Genomic DNA, 17,951 nt, shown 5'->3' with positions numbered 1-17,951 from the left:
CAGGCGGTAATATTATCTCAAGTAGCCTATAGCCTAAAAATAAATAGAAAAAGCGCTTTCTCACATAATGGCATACGCGCAAAGCATGCTTAACTCACACGTGTATACTCACTCTTGTACCAGACACACACCCGCTCGCGCGCGCACACACACACACACACACACACACACACACACACACACACACACACACACACACACACACGTCCCCTCTAGCCTGTCTGTGATTGGTCACTCGGCCGTTTGCTGCTGGAGTGACGTCACTGCAGAAGAGAACTGTCAGAGGAAGAAGCATTTAGAGAAAAAACTCTATGCTCTCAGGGTAGTGAGAGCAACGGCGGCACGGAGGAGAGCTACAATGGATAAACTAACGGGCCACGGGAGGACCGCGCTTTGATTTATAATCCGTAGAGAGATACCATCTCTTATGCCATTCACGAGAGACAAGTGAAATAATGGTTAAGGGATCTCACAACCTCGGAAATAAACCACCAATTCGACATGGATCCTTCCAAAACAGAGGTTTGAGCATCGACAGCGCCTTTTAGAAACCGTATGCCTCCGCCTGCTTCGAACGGCGAATTTGGGATGAGAAGCATTTATCGTTTTCTGTACAGACACATGTCCTCTCTTCATAGGTAAATAATCTGATTTCATTTCCTCGGTAAAACCTATTCTATATGCTAGCCATATGCTTCTCATCCTTTACCGGAACCCTTACTGTTGACTTCCACGCGGATACGCAGCCCTCCATTGGATGGCAAAAGAACCAGGACAAATTTCCTCGCATTGAAAAGTAAGGATTCCTTATTCAATAGACGTCGATGTGAGTTTATTTCAGGATTAATAACATACCGCTAGCTGCAGACACTCATCTTTGTTGATCATATCGCAGCCATCAATTCTGACCATCTATTATATATATATATATATATATATACAGTGTTAATGAGTTTGAATTGATCTAGTCTACATAAAGTTGTCTAATTATGGGACAAATTAACCTGTGTTTGATCTGATCAACTGTAGCCTAGGCCTATATAGTCGAAAGAGCGGATAGGTCTACATCGCCCTGTATAGCCTCTATGACATGTATAGGCCTATTTGTGAAATAAACGCAGTCCTTTTGGTCGTGCAGATACTGCTAGGGGTTTAATTTATATGGTATGTTGGTTAGATTATTTTCTACATTCATTTAGTAAGATAGTCGGTGTGATGAAATTGAGCAGTTTCAAATGTAGCCTATAGCCCGGTAACCTAACTGCTTTGTAGGAATATCCTCATCCATACATTAGGATGTGTAATGTCACCCACACCTTTTCACATACAAAGAAATGTACATAGAATATGCAATTATTTTGGCTATTCTCTAAAATAGCAATACAATAATATACATTTCTGTAAATCTTTTCATTGTTACATTATATTAATAACAAACAACATTGCGTTGTGGTAAATTATTGATGTGTTAAATCAAAATGATTTGGAAATGGCTTACAAGCACACTATTATTCGTGACTTTTTCAATTAAAAGCTATGACGTCAGACGCACTGATAAAGGGAAACGTGGGTTCATCACGAGGTTAGTCTGTCTTTAAACATGTGCAGAAGGCTCATTATAGATAGACTAGCTACAATACTAAAGCCGGTAAAATAATGGTCTACAGGCCTACACGCTTTCATCTTGATGACATGATTTAGCTATTTTTTTTGCACTCTCTTGTGAGAAATGAATGAATTAGTGAATGAAGAGCCTACGTGTGTGTTATTGTGGGTGTCCTCTATGATCCTTTGAAATAGATACATTTTTCCAGGAGGGGAAAGAAACTAAATTATATCCAGATATAAATAGCCTATAGACTAAGGATTCCAATAATAATATGACATTAATAATACAAATAATTTCATTATAGTGATCACATAGTGCCATGCAGTCCTTACCATAATAGACACAGGCTACTTTTCTGGAAAAGTCACTAAGCCTATAATATACTGCCTGCAAATACGATGTCAAATCGATGCAATTAAATCGCCTGTGATGTGTTTTTACATGAATTGATCCTCATTATTGTCATAAGATATGTAGTGGGAGTGGAATGCTAAGTGGTGAAGATGGTGATGTTGTATGGGAGCAGAGCTATAGGTCTATAAATAGAACATTTCAATGTTAGCCAAGTCCTCCACTGGTTGAGAGTCTATTGATCGATTTACTCTAAAGTGACTTAGGATTTAATATGACGATGATTTAAATTATGCAGAATATAAGTATCTTTCACAAAAGGCGGGAAGCTGGTTGCACGTCCAGGCCAGGTTTGTAGCCCTGTAGGCCTATATGCTAGCGATGTCATCATGCATGGGTCTATATCAGCGAGAGTAGTTAGAGATGGAGACAGATTAAAACCTTTCACGGAGTCTTATTCATCGACCCCATGGCCTGCACATCAACTAATAATAAGATATATTTCTATTGATGTCTATTGATGTAGGCCTATTTATTATTATTATCTTATTTTGGGAAGGGGGCAGATTTATGGATACCAATTGGTAGTAGCAATATCATTATTAGGCTAGTTATTGCATTAACAAAATGTTTATTTTTCATGTTAGGTGGAATCCATACGATACTCTGGCAGTATGTACGAGGAGGAGTCGGTTGCTATCTTTGGTTATCTAGCTGTATGAGTGTTACTCGGCCGTCATAAAGCTAGCTAACCGAATGTAGGAATGTCCTCCAAACCTGCGACTCGGACAGGAATAAATGGTGTCTAGGAGTAAAGACACAAAATAACATAATTGATATGCAATTACAGGCCAATACCTCATTGCCTTTCCGGTAAGTTATAACAATTTTCCCTAATCATTTATTATAAACATCTGTTGAAACACTTCTGAATTCCTCAAAACCTGATACAACCCGAAATTAATGCTTTTTCTTATTTCATTGAGAGAATATATTCTCAAAATATAACTAGGGTCATCTTTATAGCATGCCTTTAAATGATAAGTCAACATGTTCCACAATGGATTCAAAATCATGTTGTGAATTGAAGTGTATATTTGCCACTTTTGTTTAGTATACTTAGAGCAAGAATACTCTTTATACATTTATTTATTCCATCACGCAAGGCATCTAGAGTGATTTTGCCGAAAACATATTCTAAAACGAAAAATACTTCAGAAAAAGCCTTTATTCCGGTCAGAGGAATAGATAACTTTATCCAGTTCTATGAGTGAACTGTAACAATTGATATTCGGGCATGAATATGAATAAAGCTTTGTCGCATCAAAGTATCCGTAGTTGACCAGTATTCCTTATAGTTCTCACTGCATAAATCAGGTTTACGCACACGCAAACACATATTGAATTAAGGTTTAATCAGATGGATTAAGATTTGTGGCTCATATTGATATCATTCTTGTCTCAGGTGGAAACGTTTTGATTTTCCAGAATATGGCTGATATTAGCCTTTATGACGTATTTAGGCATACTATAGGCCAACGCCTATGAAAAAGACGGTCCTGATTAAGATGAGCTATGTCAGTCGATATTTCAGTCGATATTAAGTCAAGCGATCCATGTCATTACATAAACGCATACTTTCAGTTGTATTCTCACATGGAGTTGTGTTGTCTAGAAAGGAAGAACACTTAAGATATTCATGGTTTTTCTAGATTTAAATGCATTATACCTCCCATGTGAGTCTCACAATACCTTTACGCATTGTGCGCACACCTAATCGGCATAAATTATTCAAGTGTCTCAATTTGGACTTTCTGCCTGGCCCTTCACGGTGCTATAGCTATTCCTCAAAAGGCAACTTCTATAGCTTCTCTTGGAGAACCAAATCCGGGGATGCATTTTCATTCAACCAACAACTCCTCTCAGAGCCTACAGTGGCGCTCAATGGCTGAGGCGCGCTCCTGGCTAATTGGTTTGATTCAGTAAAGGAGGCTATACGCTGGATTTGTGAAACGTCCGAGCGAGCTTTTCCCACGACTGGCCGGATCTCTCCATTCTAGTGTGTCACCAGACAATTTAGAATTTCCACTGGTCAACCCAGTGACATAGGGCCTACCAGTCGCTACTCTGATAATATCGTCCTTAACCAAAACCGCGTCCTCTTGATGTCTATTGTGAGTTTTACATTATCCAAGTGTAGGCCGATATCTTCCTCGGGTCTTTTAATACTGAGAGTAGGCTAGTTGTTGATGATGGAAATTAACAACTACTATTAACTCACTTGATTTGAACATTTCGTATTCTGATCAATCTCAATTTATGCTTAAAATATCCATCAATTATTATGTATTGTTCCTTCACCTTTATTCACTAACTGCATTCTGATTGTACCTCTACTATCCTCAAAACAAAAGCCTTGTGTCGACCTCCTCCAACCTGCCTATCTGAATCTCCTCATCAATAACTGTAATGCAGGCTCTGATCCATACAAGTCCCAACAAAGAAGAATGGAGACATTATCTAATTCAACCACACCTATCTCACCACTCTATTCTTCTCTAGGCCTAATCTATATAAACGTGTCCTTTGCCTGTTGTAGAAGAACCCTTGGCATGACTATTCTATTACCCGACAATGATCAAATTAATTGTTGCTGAATGTTAGTGATGAGAATTCAAGCATATTGTTTTAATGGATATGTTTAGTATTTTAGTTTTTTGCACTATTGCATTGTATTGTATTTGGAAATGTCTTTGTTATTGTCAAAGGTTGATCTAGTGCCCTTGTCACTGCAGTGGCTGCCTGAGATACACCCACAAACTCTGCAGTATGAACAGCACAAACTGTCTACTAAATGGTAAGTAAGGTATACAGTACATGTGCATATTATATGGTAGAGTAACAGCTAATGGCAGATATAGAGAGGCATGATGAGAGGAGAGAATATGAGAGAGAGGTTGAAAACAGAACATGAACCAAATGGGGTGTGAATGACAGGTGCTAGGATGCAGCACCGTGCCTCTTGGCTTCAGGTTTCTCTATGCCTCCATGGGAGCCTTGGTGGAGATGAAGATGTGTAAAAGCTCCAGTATGTTTCTGGTTTGTGCTGGTGGCAGCATGACCCAGATCTGAGCTGGCTCCCTGTAGTCGTCAGGTTCTGACAGGTTCTGCTGCCTTCAGCTTTATACTACAGAAAGGAGGAAAGAGCAGAGGAGGAGTAAAGGAGGAAAAACGCTGAAACTTCAGCATCTGCTTCAGCCACTTCTTTCCTCTGAATCCATTCTGTTACAAAGAGGCTGTCTGCCTGTTTCATCTCATCTGGGTTTTGTTTTCCGACCCGCCACCCACCCACGTTCCTCACTGATCTTCAAAAATGCATTCTCCCTGAAGATGGAGGAAGTATAGTCTCCATCTCCCACTCTCATTCTCTGCTTTTATAGGCTAATAATAGAATAACCTCCTTTATGGACTCTAAATTCATTTGACCTGACACAGTAGCAAGCAGATTGCTATTCTGAGAACATTTTACAGCCTGAAACTATATTTCCTCCTTTTATTCATGAAGGCATAGATTAGAACGCTAAAATAGAAATTAGTATTATGAGTCTCTTTTACATTAATTTAATCATGAATCTTTTTGTGAAACAAATAACTATTGATGAACAAGTACACTCTTTACATTAGACCATCTGCTAAACGGGACAACGCACCACAACAAAGCATTTTGTGCTGGCAAGATGTAGGGTGGCTGGCGGGTAATCTTTTTTCTCCCCGGCATCTAACCACTCTCTGACGAGCTGGCAACCCCTTTAATTAATTAACGATGTTGAGAGCGGCTCGTTCTCTATTGTCTCTAATACACTGACCCCCTCCCACGGTCTGAAACGACAGCAGGCTCACATACACACTAAAGCAACATTGCAGCCACTATGGGTAGCACAAAGCCAGTACAATATATGCCATACAGCCTACTGTACACCATTGCTTGTGTCAAATAACCAGACTGTTTTAATTCTTCGCTCTATTAAGATTACTATAAAACGCTTCACCCAGAGTCTAGTACCTTGTAGTGGTGTGACTGTCGGATACAAAGGAATTACAGTTATTCTGTCCTTTTATTTCCCTAAAGACAGATTATGTGGTAGTTGCCATGGCAGTGATAAAAGGGGGTCTGTTTTGTGCTTTATTTCCTCCACAGTGACTGCCAGCCATTCACACCAGGTCTGGATTGAGCAAGGGGAAAGTGGCACAGTCGTCACAAAAAAACAGAAAGCAGGAGGGGAAGAAAAAGGCCAACCCCCTTGTCCCTCTTCCCTTAAATCTCCATCACCGGAAGCCTTTGGTGCCATCTGTGCCCCTGGAGAAAAGGACGGACGAGATGCCTCCACCCTGTGCCAACGGGGACAAAGGAGCTGCCAGTTAGAGCGGCCCCCCTCGCAGGCAGCCAGAGGACTCTGTGTGACTGACTGGGGCTGAGCTACGGAAGCCATCTTGATGGAGAGTCTTGCTGCTGCTCCTAAAATGGCTGTGTTGGCATGAGGTAGGGCTGGCAGCACCATTAGTTCTATCAGGCTTTTATCCATCACTCCCCTCATCAGTAGGCTAGCCTCTGTCAGCTCTCTTATCTTACCCTCTCCAGTCTGAACTGGCTAACAAGTGTGGCAGGGCTTAGGAGATATTAGATAAATTAACGCTTGTAGGCTAGAGAAAAAGCAGCCCCATCCATTACTGTTTAGATGTTAACGAGGCATTGCATTAACAAACTGACAATAGCCTTGTATGATTTTTTGATTGTAATATGCATTCATCACACATTGCAAGAGACAATCAGTTTTTTTAAACAATACACCACATTAAATACACGTATTTCTATATGAATAAATATTTATCTCTTAACTAATCCTAATTTTGAACATGTATCTTTCTCTCACACACACACGCACATTCACACGGCACACACACACACAATCCTTGCACTCTCAGGTTACATAAATCTGGTCATGTGAGATTATGATGATGCCCTTGTGGCCTTCAGCCACAGAGCAGAGCTAGCACACTAGTCATGACACCTTCAATCAGTCTCAAACCTACAATCAACCCTTACGTCTCAAACCGCTGTTTGTCTCATACATACAACTTACATATGTGTCTCACATCTAAATCAAATCAAATTTATTTTATTTATTTTTTATATAGCCCTTCGTACATCAGCTGATATCTCAAAGTGCTGTACAGAAACCCAGCCTAAAACCCCAAACAGCAAGCAATGCAGGTGTAGAAGCACGGTGGCTAGGAAAAACTCCCTAGAAAGGCCAAAACCTAGGAAGAAACCTAGAGAGGAACCAGGCCGAAAACCCACTGTTTTCTAATACTTAGCCTACAACTTCTCTCACTCATGATACGTCTATCGTGTATGCATTCATGCCTCATACTATAATGTGTCTCCTACCTACATACATCTTCTATGTTTCACACCTATTGTCCATAATATGCACATTCATATGCACCCTGCCACATGTCTTAGAGCCACATTTATTCCTGTATATACTGTAATTTCAAAGATGTGGATATTGCTTACGTTGCACATGGAATTACAAAATACAAGGCCTTTTTCATTTTCCATTATTGTACCTCATTGTTTACTTCCACTCTTGGTCACTTTGGCTATTTGATATTAAGCTTTAAACTATTCAAAAAGGACAAATGTGCACAGGGGGTGACTCATTTAGCCCAAATTAGTTTCAGTCATTTCAAATGTTGTCTTTATGTATAACAGAGATGAACTACAATTTATATATCCTTATTATCAGCACTTTTTATTTTATTTTCATCTGTCATGAAAAACGTGTGTATTCACAAAATAAGACAACAGCAACTATGGTTGTATCTGTGTGTTTATCATAGAGAGGGAAACACGATTTACAGTACTGTAGGCTAGGCCTATGTGTCAGTCATGTTGGATGGTGTACTGTACAACATGTTCTGTTTATATTATCATCTGGGTTATGGTGAAGAGTATAATTGGAGTATGATTTTTCATAGCTTTAAATTATCAGTCAATGTAACAAGGCAAATGTATTTCTACAGAAAATATTTAGATACATTATAGATGTTTCTATAATAGTTTGAGAGGACATAGGTATTGAAGTTGACCTTATAGGCACCTCGACTTGAACTAAAAATATGTCTCTTGGTCACAGTACAGGATGAAATGATTATAATGATCAGAGCAGGTCATTGCTTTCACTGCACATACTGCTGTTGCTATGCAATCTAGAAATTACACGTTGAGACAATTAGCTGGACAATTATGTTAACAAGCTAGGAATATGAATATGGCATGATAAATGGAAAAAAGGTAGGCTACCTAATGTAGGTTATGTGGTTGATATAACGTTAGTATAAAACGGAATTTCACAGTCTAATATTACAGAGACTGCATGGCAATATCAAATGTATTTAATCTCACAATGTACTGAAAATATTTTATATCGAAAATAAATAATCATATTCTTCTGAACAAGAAATGATTCGCATACTCACTGAAGGTAGGACCTTGTCTGCCTATTTAGAAACCGATGTCCAACACAAACCGGATGCAAATCACGACCTTGAGATAGGATCATTTGTTGCAATAGAAACCCCACAAATAAACGCAAATATGTATAAAACGGCTTTACATACGGCCTACTTCATCCATCACTATTAAAGACCACATATTTGTGAGGAAGAAAACACCAAAATATAGCCTGTTACTGAATCATTGGCTTTACAGAGATGACAAATAAAGGAAACAATGATGCAACTGCAGCCGTTAGTTAATGAAGAGCACCAGACAAGCTCTGCATATTAACATAATTGCATAGAAACGAGGAGAGAAAGCAGAGCCGTCTTTAAAGGCACAGCAGCACATTAGAGTCGCGCGCTGCAGCCTTGTATGCACGTGGGGTTTAGCTGCACGAGACATGCGACAGCAAAGTGGAAAATGTGGGATTAGTTTTTGCCAAATGTAAAAATATCCAGTTTAACCGAATATCCCCTAAATCCTGAAGTCCCTTTACTGTAACTAATGAAATGTAAAAGCCAGTGTAGATCATCCCTTACAGTAGGGTATCTTTTTATGAAACCTTTATGGCAGCCAAACAAAACCACACCAGATACAAAGAGAGAGTGACTTATAATACATACAGCCTAATGCCTCCTATATGGTAAATATAATGTCAATTGTTAAATTATGATTTCATTTAATTACAAAAAACAGGCCTATAGACACATTCCACCTGACATCATATGGTATATTATGTTTCTATGAGATTTTGATTAAGGGATAATACCCCACTAAATCATGTAGGGAAATAGCATTCATTTGGAGAAACATTTATTTGTATTCCAAAAAATGTATGCTTAATTTTTTGCACAAACAAAAATAAAATCACAATACTTGTTGAGTGATTATAAATCTTACATGAATTGGATGAAAGATCTATGCTAGCCTAGCCTACCCTACCCATACTTGCATATATTCATCATCATGTACAGTACATGGGATGATAAATGAATAACCACTATGTATTTTAGTACAATCAAAGATTACTGTAGCTTTAACATAACAAAGAAAAAAATGTGCCTTTATTATGATGAAGGAAATCCACTATGCCTTTAATACAACAAAGGGTAACTGTGCCTTTAATACCCAAGCAACCTTTAATTAGACTAGCAGTCTCTCCATAGGGGGGAGGGGCCTCCTCATACCTGATTTGCATATTTTCAAGGCCTCCATCTCAGATGTGTCACTGCGTAGAAATACAGGGATGGGCTGACATAAAAAAGCTTAATGGATGAAGCAAAGGACTAGCTCTACACACAATGTATAAATTAAACCTACGATCAATTGTAGGGAATCTTATAATTAATAGCATTTGATGTAAATATGATGATGTGTGTGTGTGTGTGTGTGTGTGTGTGTGTGTGTGTGTGTGTGTGTGTGTGTGTGTGTGTGTGTGTGTGTGTGTGTGTGTGTGTGTGTGTGTGTGTGTGTGCGTGTCCAAGGTAAATGCCTATGACATTGAATATGCTTTGTTAAGTCTATTCCTGTGTTCAAATGCTATCACATCTGCCTTGTATTAATTAATTAATCATTTCCACTATGTGGATTAGGTGCCATAGCAACTATTCTACGCAGAGCACAGATGTGAGTCATTTTGCATTCATGTGAGAGAAAGTTCTTACAGTGATCCTTTTCCACCATATATCTGTCATAACATTCTCATTTACTGTATATTCTACTTTCAACACATGAACACAGATAAAAAGTCTGTTCCGTTTCATACTGACTGTGGGACTAAAATAGACGTATATTGATACTGATGCTTCATGTCCCATTTACTCAGAGACCGTGGGCTTGTATTTGGATGATTCTTACTACTAATTGGGGGGCGATATAGAGAATGCTCTGTCTATAATCCTCCTGGTTGACAGGTTTAAAGGTTATGAAATCTGTAAACATGACTGATCTCTTTGTTTTCATTGGGTGGATTGATTTCATATGGCCTAGTTTCCAGTTAATGAAGAAGACTATTGCTGTTACAGAAGTCTACATGCATATCTCCCCATTGTCTTCAACCCTGATTGTTAACGTTGGACACAGTGAATTATTTGGTGGTGATGTGGTGGGAGCCACTGGTACAGTATGTAATCAGTGGTTTGTCAGTGAATGCAGTAGCATTGCAATCTAATTCAGCACCCAGGACAGCATCAGTTTAAGGCAGATGTTTTTACTGTAATGACTGGTGATGTTGCATTCTGCATGCACATCTGTCGAGTTGATGCACGTTTTAATTAGACATTGGCTGTGTGAACCAAAACACGTTGATTTGAACAACTAGCTCTCACAGTCTCACGTCAGAATTAGACGTTCATCCATGTTTCTCAAATGTCACATTTCAAAGTTATTCCAAACGTCAAATTTCAAAGTGTTTAAGGTTAAGTTTAGGCATTAACTCCAAAATCTTAAGGTTAGGCATTAACTCCGAATGGTTAAGGTAAGGTTTAAGGTTTGGGATCGGTTTAAAATAAAAATCTCAAAAAACAACTTCCTATCGCTGGATTAGAACATGCAACGTTAAGGCCATCCGCCATCCCCGTCCACAACGCCCTAGCAAACCCAAACCTACTTGATGGTAAAAGCACTCAGTGTTGCCCCTGGTGGCCAGTTTCCACATCATCTCCCAATGTCCTCAGACATGGATGGACATCTAATATTGACTTGTGTCACAGGTGAACTGGCTGGATTTAAATGTGTTCTATAAGAGCATGGGACAATGCTATCTTTCCGCAATGTGACTAATGCCACATTGTAGGGTGCCCATAGACACAGAAGTCTGAAATGCACACGTGAACAGAAAGACACACACACACACTCACCCACATACAAAATAACCATACAGATTCCTGTTAAATGTTACTTTTAGCCCCTGGCACAAGGGAGAGCAGAGAGCAACAGTGCGCTGTGATCTCTGAGCCCAGGCTGCAGGGCTGCAGGTCGGTGTAATGCACTGTGTACTGCAGCTGTCTGTCTGTAGCTAGTCTGCCTGTTGGTAAACAGTAGATGGAGTCCACATTATCATTCTGCTCCTGGCTCCCCTCCACAATGACTGCTTTGTGAGGAGAGCTCTTGACGGAGGTCCACCACCCCTCTTTCCCACCATTGTGTGGGTGGGTGCTGCAGGAGACACAGGGGGTAATGGGGTGGGAAAGACGCTCCAGACCAGACACTGCCAGATGCCTGCATTAGCACCAAAACCATGAGAGTGCCCCCTGAAAAAGCAGCCCCTCTCCCCGTTTTTCTATGTATTTATGTCTGTGTGTGTTAGTGAATGTGTCTCAGTGTGTGTGTGTGTGTGTGTGTGTGTGTGTGTGTGTGTGTGTGTGTGTGTGTGTGTGTGTGTGTGTGTGTGTGTGTGTGTGTGTGTGTGTGTGTGTGTGTGTTTTTGCACAAATGATCAAATTAGTTTAAAGCCCTAAATTAGCTGTTTTTGAAATGATGCTGCGCTCTTAAAATAATAACTTAAAGGATAATCAGATGCATGTGTTAAAAACGTAATGCATAGTTACCATGTTGGAAAACCTAAACATATCTTAACTCACTGAGTACGTTGGGGGTTACTGCCCCTCATAAAAGCTTCAACTACCTGGTGTCTATAACAGTCAGCATATTAATGGTTGTTTATGGGAGAACAATTTTCAATAATTCCCAGACGTAATATCTTTACAGAATCTTAGGATTTAAAAAAAAGCATCATTTGTTAGATTTTCCAATAAGTATGGATTAAGAAATTGGCATTGAGTATGTCGTGTTACATTTAAGCTGGGTGGCAGACTGTATTCTTGATTCCCCTTCTACCACAGACAGGCTATTAATTAAACGGCAATCACAATATATTACCCTGTAAAAGGAGGCAGCCAGAGGGAAAATGAGAGAGAAAGGAGGGAGAGAAGTTGTTGTTTTTAAGGGGCAGACAACAATATTTCACAGCAAAGCATACAGACAATGAAGAAAGTAGGTGATAATGTATGCAGGAACTAAGGAATGAGAGGTAAACAAAAGTAATGACAGAGAATGTGAGAGGGATAGCACAGAAGAGCTCACTTAAATATCATGTTTAAAACAGTTGTAATGAGAGAGAAATTATGTTTGAGTGTTAACAGGTTTATCCATTCAGAATGTAAGGTGGTGGGGAGTGTGTGCGTGTTGGGAAAGTGTGTGTGTGCGTGTGCATGTGTGTATTTATGCATAGTATATGTGTGTTTTTATGCACTTATTAACACTTCTGTGTGTTTATATGTGTGTGTGGACAGTCAGTGTGTGTGTTGGGGGAGGGACTGTACTGTCTGCCTCTGTGTGTCTGTCTGTGTTTCCATGTGGCAGAGGCTGCAGCTGGCATATTAATAGACAGGGTGAACAGGGGTCTGGGAGCTGTCTGGAACCACCTTGTATTATCCCACTAAGGAGCTCAATCTGAATCAAATGCAAGATACCGATCATACTTGGGTTATGACTGTAAAATGAGTTCTTTCTTTTCAGAGTGTTACCGTAGCTCTATTCTGCCATTTCTCATGAGGTCAAGTGGGCTGTTAGAGAATGGGTTAACAATAAGAATAGAATGGCTGTGAATGCTTCTGTTACACCTTCACTGAACTGTGGTTCCCACATCCCGCATTATACTGTGACAGACTGTTGCTGAAGCCTTGTGGATTTGATCAAGATCCCCCTGCTAAACACAACCAATGTATCAAGACATTTTTTCACCATGATCCAGGCAGAATTAACAATTGACTGGTGGGTTCAGACAAACACAATTAAATTGCATAGTAATCTTCCATCACATTCAATGTTATAACCTGTCCATAAAAGGGACTAAATCACACACCCTGCTCTGAGCTTTGTCTAAAGATTGTATGTTTTACGCTCCCTCTCCTCTCCCCCTGTGAGGATACCTCAGCTGCGATCTCGTCTTAATCTGGGGATAAATGCGATTATCCCACCAAGAGTTGTTCTCAGCTTTGTAACGGCGACAGGGGACCTTTCACTTCTCTTTTCTTCCCACGGCCCAGTAGCCATAAGCAACCTGGACCCCCAGACATGGGCCTGCCTCAGCTTACAGGCATTAGTCTGGAGACAACGTCCATAACAGTCCTAGCTAAAGGCTGTGGTGTATTCACCAAATAAGGGCAACCAATTGGTCAACCAAGCAAGTTTTAATGACCACTTCAACAGGCATGTTGTATCCATTTATTGTGGGATCATTTAGAAAAGGTTAAGGAAATGTATCACTAGATAGTCTGCACCTCCATTGTACTGCTTGTATCTCTCTATCTTTCCATCACTCACACGACCTGTGAACATTTCAGGCTGTCTGTCAAGTTCAAGTTCACAGCGGTGGGAATGTCTAGACTCTGATTCACATTCAGTACTTCTTCATCTACTTTTGTCAACTCCCCCTCCCATCCTCTCCCCTCATGGTCATGTCCAAGGCAGGCTGGGGGAGCCCAGTGTTCTGTGGTGTTTCCGTGGCGTTGCTATGACAGAGGGGCTGCGGCGTTGTTATGGTAGCAGGCCTGGCGGGCCCAGCTATGTGCTGGTGAAAGGGACAGTCTGTCAGAAAGTGTGTGAGAAGTCCCTTAGGTCCCCCTTACAGCTGGGCAAAGGCACCCTGTCCCCCCACTCTGGTCCCCTCTTGTCCCCCTCCCGTCCCCCTCCTGTCCCCTAGCACACAGCTCAGAGCCTGGGAACACAGCAACACAGAGAACATTTTATATTCATCAGACTCCCCTCTCCCCCTCCCTCCATCACTCACTCCTTACCTCCCTGTCTCCTTCACTCTCCCTCCATCTTTCTCCCATCCTGTCTCTCCTATGCATCCCTCCCTCCCTCCCTCTCTGGGACAGTAGAAGCAGGACCCTCTCATCTGTCTGCCTCTTCCTACCCTACTAGCCGGGAGCTCATCCAGTCAGGTTGAGGCTTTCAAATCGAAATGGACTGGAATGGCGCTAAAGACTCTGAGTGAGAACACTGGGGGCTATGTGTATTTGTACATTTTAAATGAACCTGAGTGTGTGTGTGTGTTTTGTTGAGGTCTCATTCAGGACTGAAGACGAGTATTGAGTATAAAAGGCTGATGATTTGCATAAGCTGCATGCTGTCTGAGGGTTTGGCGGGGGGGGGAGCCGCAGAGAAAAAAATATATGAGAGAACATAAAAAAGAAAGAGGGAGAGATCCCGCATTGTGGAGGCAGAGGAAAAAAAGAGGGGGCTTGAATAAGGGAGAGGGTGAAAATTGACAGAGAAAGGGTCTGGCCAAGTCCCCCGGTGGGATTAAATTGTCCAGAAACCTCTCTATATATAATTTGGTGAAATTGGTAATGGTGCGGGTAGACTGCCCCGTGTATATTCAAAACTTGATGAGAGGCTGCTAGATTTGTCTTAGTTGTTAAGTTGATGACAGTTAAGGATGAAGCAATAAACACAGTTATCAGAAAACTGTAATATCCCACATGAATTCACAATGATTCTTTGTATTGGTAAAATCTGTCACTTTTCTGCTTCTATCCACTCTGGAATTGCTTTGCACATACTATAACACAATTGTCCTTATTATTCATAACATTTCTATTGGCGTACTCCAAGTACCGAAACTGGTGTTAATGTGTTTTGAATAACCCAGTAGAAATAGATGGAAGACTGTATTTATTTTTTAACCAATCATTCACTGACTGACACATTCTCTGCTTCCAAACTAGATTTCATCAAGCGTCAAGCCCAAGATCATTGTCATCACTCCATCTTACTGTGACCTAAAACAATACTGGTCACTGTTTACAGTTAGCCAATCCGCTGTGTTCTGGGTTCCTGTGTTAAGCAATGTGACATGGGTGACTTACATGTTGTTTCTGATCTCTGTGTCTCCAGGTCCTGCAGGTGTTGACAACCTCTAGGGGAAGACTCTTCCATCAGCCCTGAGCCCTGAGCCCTGGGCCCTGAACCCTGAGCCCTGAGCCCTGGGCCCTTCCTCATTGGCATCCTCTCCAGTCAAACACTGAGAAATGAGGGCACTGAAGAATCCCCCCTAAAGTTAACAGACAATGCTTGTAGAAATTTACTGTAAGGACAATGTTTGGAGATATTTACTGTAAGGACAATATTTGGAGATATTTACTGTAAGGACAATGTTTGGAGATATTTACTGTAAGGACAATGTTTGGAGATATTTACTGTAAGAACAATATTTGGAGATATTTACTGTAAGGACAATGTTTGGAGATATTTACTGTAAGGACAATGTTTGGAGATATTTACTGTAAGGACAATATTTGGAGATATTTACTGTAAGGACAATGTTTGGAGATATTTACTGTAAGGACAATGTTTGGAGATATTTACTGCAAGGACAATGTTTGGAGAAATGTACTGTAAGCACAATGGACAACAGAGGACAACAGATTATCTGATGATATATTGCACGGCTGAGAGTGTATAGTTTCAACATAACTTTTAACATTACAGCAGAATGTAAGACAATGTGTGTATGATGTGAAATCAAAAGGGATGAGATCAACATGTGTTCATACCTTAATCTAAGGACAGGTGTGTGTGTGTGTGTGTGTGGTGCGTGTGCGTGAGTGTGCGTGTGTGTGTGTGGGGGGCTGGTCCCTACTGTACTCTTTAGAGTACTCTGGAGTGTACTGGGCTTCAGAGGCCCTAATGTGTGGGCTGTTTACAAGAGAAGCTCTCTGGATGTCTATCCTCTGTCATGTGCAATTAGTTACTTTATGAATAGAACTGTCTACTCTATGCAAATAAATGTGAATGACTCACCCTCTGGCTGTATTGCAAATGTTGTTTAATGTTTGACTGTCACAGTGAAAAGAAAGACATTGTTTGGTGAAGATTCCATCCATTTACTGTATATCCATCGAATGCTGCATTTTTCCTATTACAAATATTATCTGCATGTGTTCATAGTGATCAGGGAATGTTCTACATGAAATGTGTTAGATACAGTATTGAAGCAGTCAGATTAATAGCCGTCTCATTGCCTGATTGTTATTATTATCCTTATTCAGAGAGATAGACAGTTTTGAATATACCTGCAATAAAGAAAGGGACACATACTTGTACACAAATGTCTTACAAAACATGTTGTTGTAATTGAGTTCTGACTTGTCATGACTTCTGTGCTGTTTGAATTGAATGTGTATACAGAATAAATAATACAACAGATGTCTAAAATATTCTAGTGTTTTTTTGATTGGAAATACAGAAATGATTGATATTGAAGTTTATATGTCTGCATTTAGACAGACAGACCAATTCTGATTTTTTTTAGACATCGGATCTTTTCACATCAGATCTTTTTCAGAGATGATCTGATTGGCCAAAAGACTAATAAGTGAAAAACAGATCAGAATTGGGCTGCCTGTCTAAACGCAGCCTAGAGACACAGACTCTGAGAACAACAGTATGTTGTTCTTAAAGACAGTATGTGTATCAGCACCTTGGAAAGCACACGACAATAGAAAGCTGTTGGTAGATTGGTCTGGATCTTCTATTTACCAGATGAGTGTGAATATTATGCCTTATTTTGAAATGTGAATATAGGCCTACAACCGTTTGGACATAAACAGACCATCCTCATGAAGTCTACTGAAGTAGCCTAAAATACATTTTAAAAAGTAGCCTACCAAGGATTCTAAGCTCTCAGGTTTGTTGGTCTTTGATCGGTAACTGTTTTCAAATACATTTTTTGCCTATGCATTTTGAGTGACAGGTGACACGTAATTGCTGAGAAACATTGAACATAACCTAAAATTATTCTGCAAAAACTGAGATAAATAAAATCATGCTAATGGATTGGACGAAATCTAAAGTGCAAAGGCATAATAACATGCAAAGAAAATAGACGTGAATCAAAAAGGAGAGAAACACTGAAAGTGTAGAAGTTGAGCGAGCCGGTTGAGACACAGTGGTGCAGAATACAGACATGCTCCTGCAGAAGTCTCCCTCCTTGAGCTAACTCCCTCTCGCTCAGAAGGCGTTGTTGTTTTGAACATGTAATTGTTAATGGCTCTTTAAATTCTATAGAGTATCGCCAATCATTCGCCATTTGACTTCAGACTGGATAGCACAGACTCGTCGACTCATAACAAGCAACTCGTCGTTCCCCTCAAAGATGCTTCATCGTGAATTGACCGCAGAAAAAAAGAATCTGAAAATCAAATACATTCTACCCAAATTAATAGGTTAGGCCTACATCTGAATTTTAGATTTAAAAAAATCACGATCATTGCTTTCACAAAGCCTGTGATTAAGGTAAGCAGCGAATTGTTTAATTTTGTGTTGTGCTTAACCAGTCTGTAAAGCAATGATATTGATCATGGGTCTGACAACTAATTTACGGCTATGTTGTCTCTGCATTATTAGTCGCGTCCACGT

General features: G+C 40.2%; 1 long non-coding RNA gene across 2 annotated transcripts; it reads left to right on the top strand.

Annotated features, from left to right (window-relative positions):
• The first annotated feature begins 313 nt into the window (after nucleotides 1-313).
• On the top strand, nucleotides 314-16,157 carry LOC112249240. 2 transcript variants are annotated; one of them, XR_002953328.2, is made up of 5 exons: nucleotides 320-796; nucleotides 2,608-2,833; nucleotides 4,756-4,817; nucleotides 6,159-6,500; nucleotides 15,429-16,157. It is a non-coding gene; the product is annotated as an uncharacterized LOC112249240 (long non-coding RNA). The 2 variants fall into 2 exon arrangements; XR_002953327.2 differs by having other exon boundaries at nucleotides 314-796; nucleotides 2,608-4,817.
• The last annotated feature ends 1,794 nt before the right edge of the window (nucleotides 16,158-17,951 follow it).

This window comes from Oncorhynchus tshawytscha, unplaced genomic scaffold, assembly GCF_018296145.1.
Source record: "Oncorhynchus tshawytscha isolate Ot180627B unplaced genomic scaffold, Otsh_v2.0 Un_scaffold_4_pilon_pilon, whole genome shotgun sequence".
Taxonomy (NCBI): Eukaryota; Metazoa; Chordata; class Actinopteri; order Salmoniformes; family Salmonidae; genus Oncorhynchus; species Oncorhynchus tshawytscha.
Note: the sequence above shows the minus strand (reverse complement) of the source record. Positions and strands in the feature narration are given on the sequence as shown.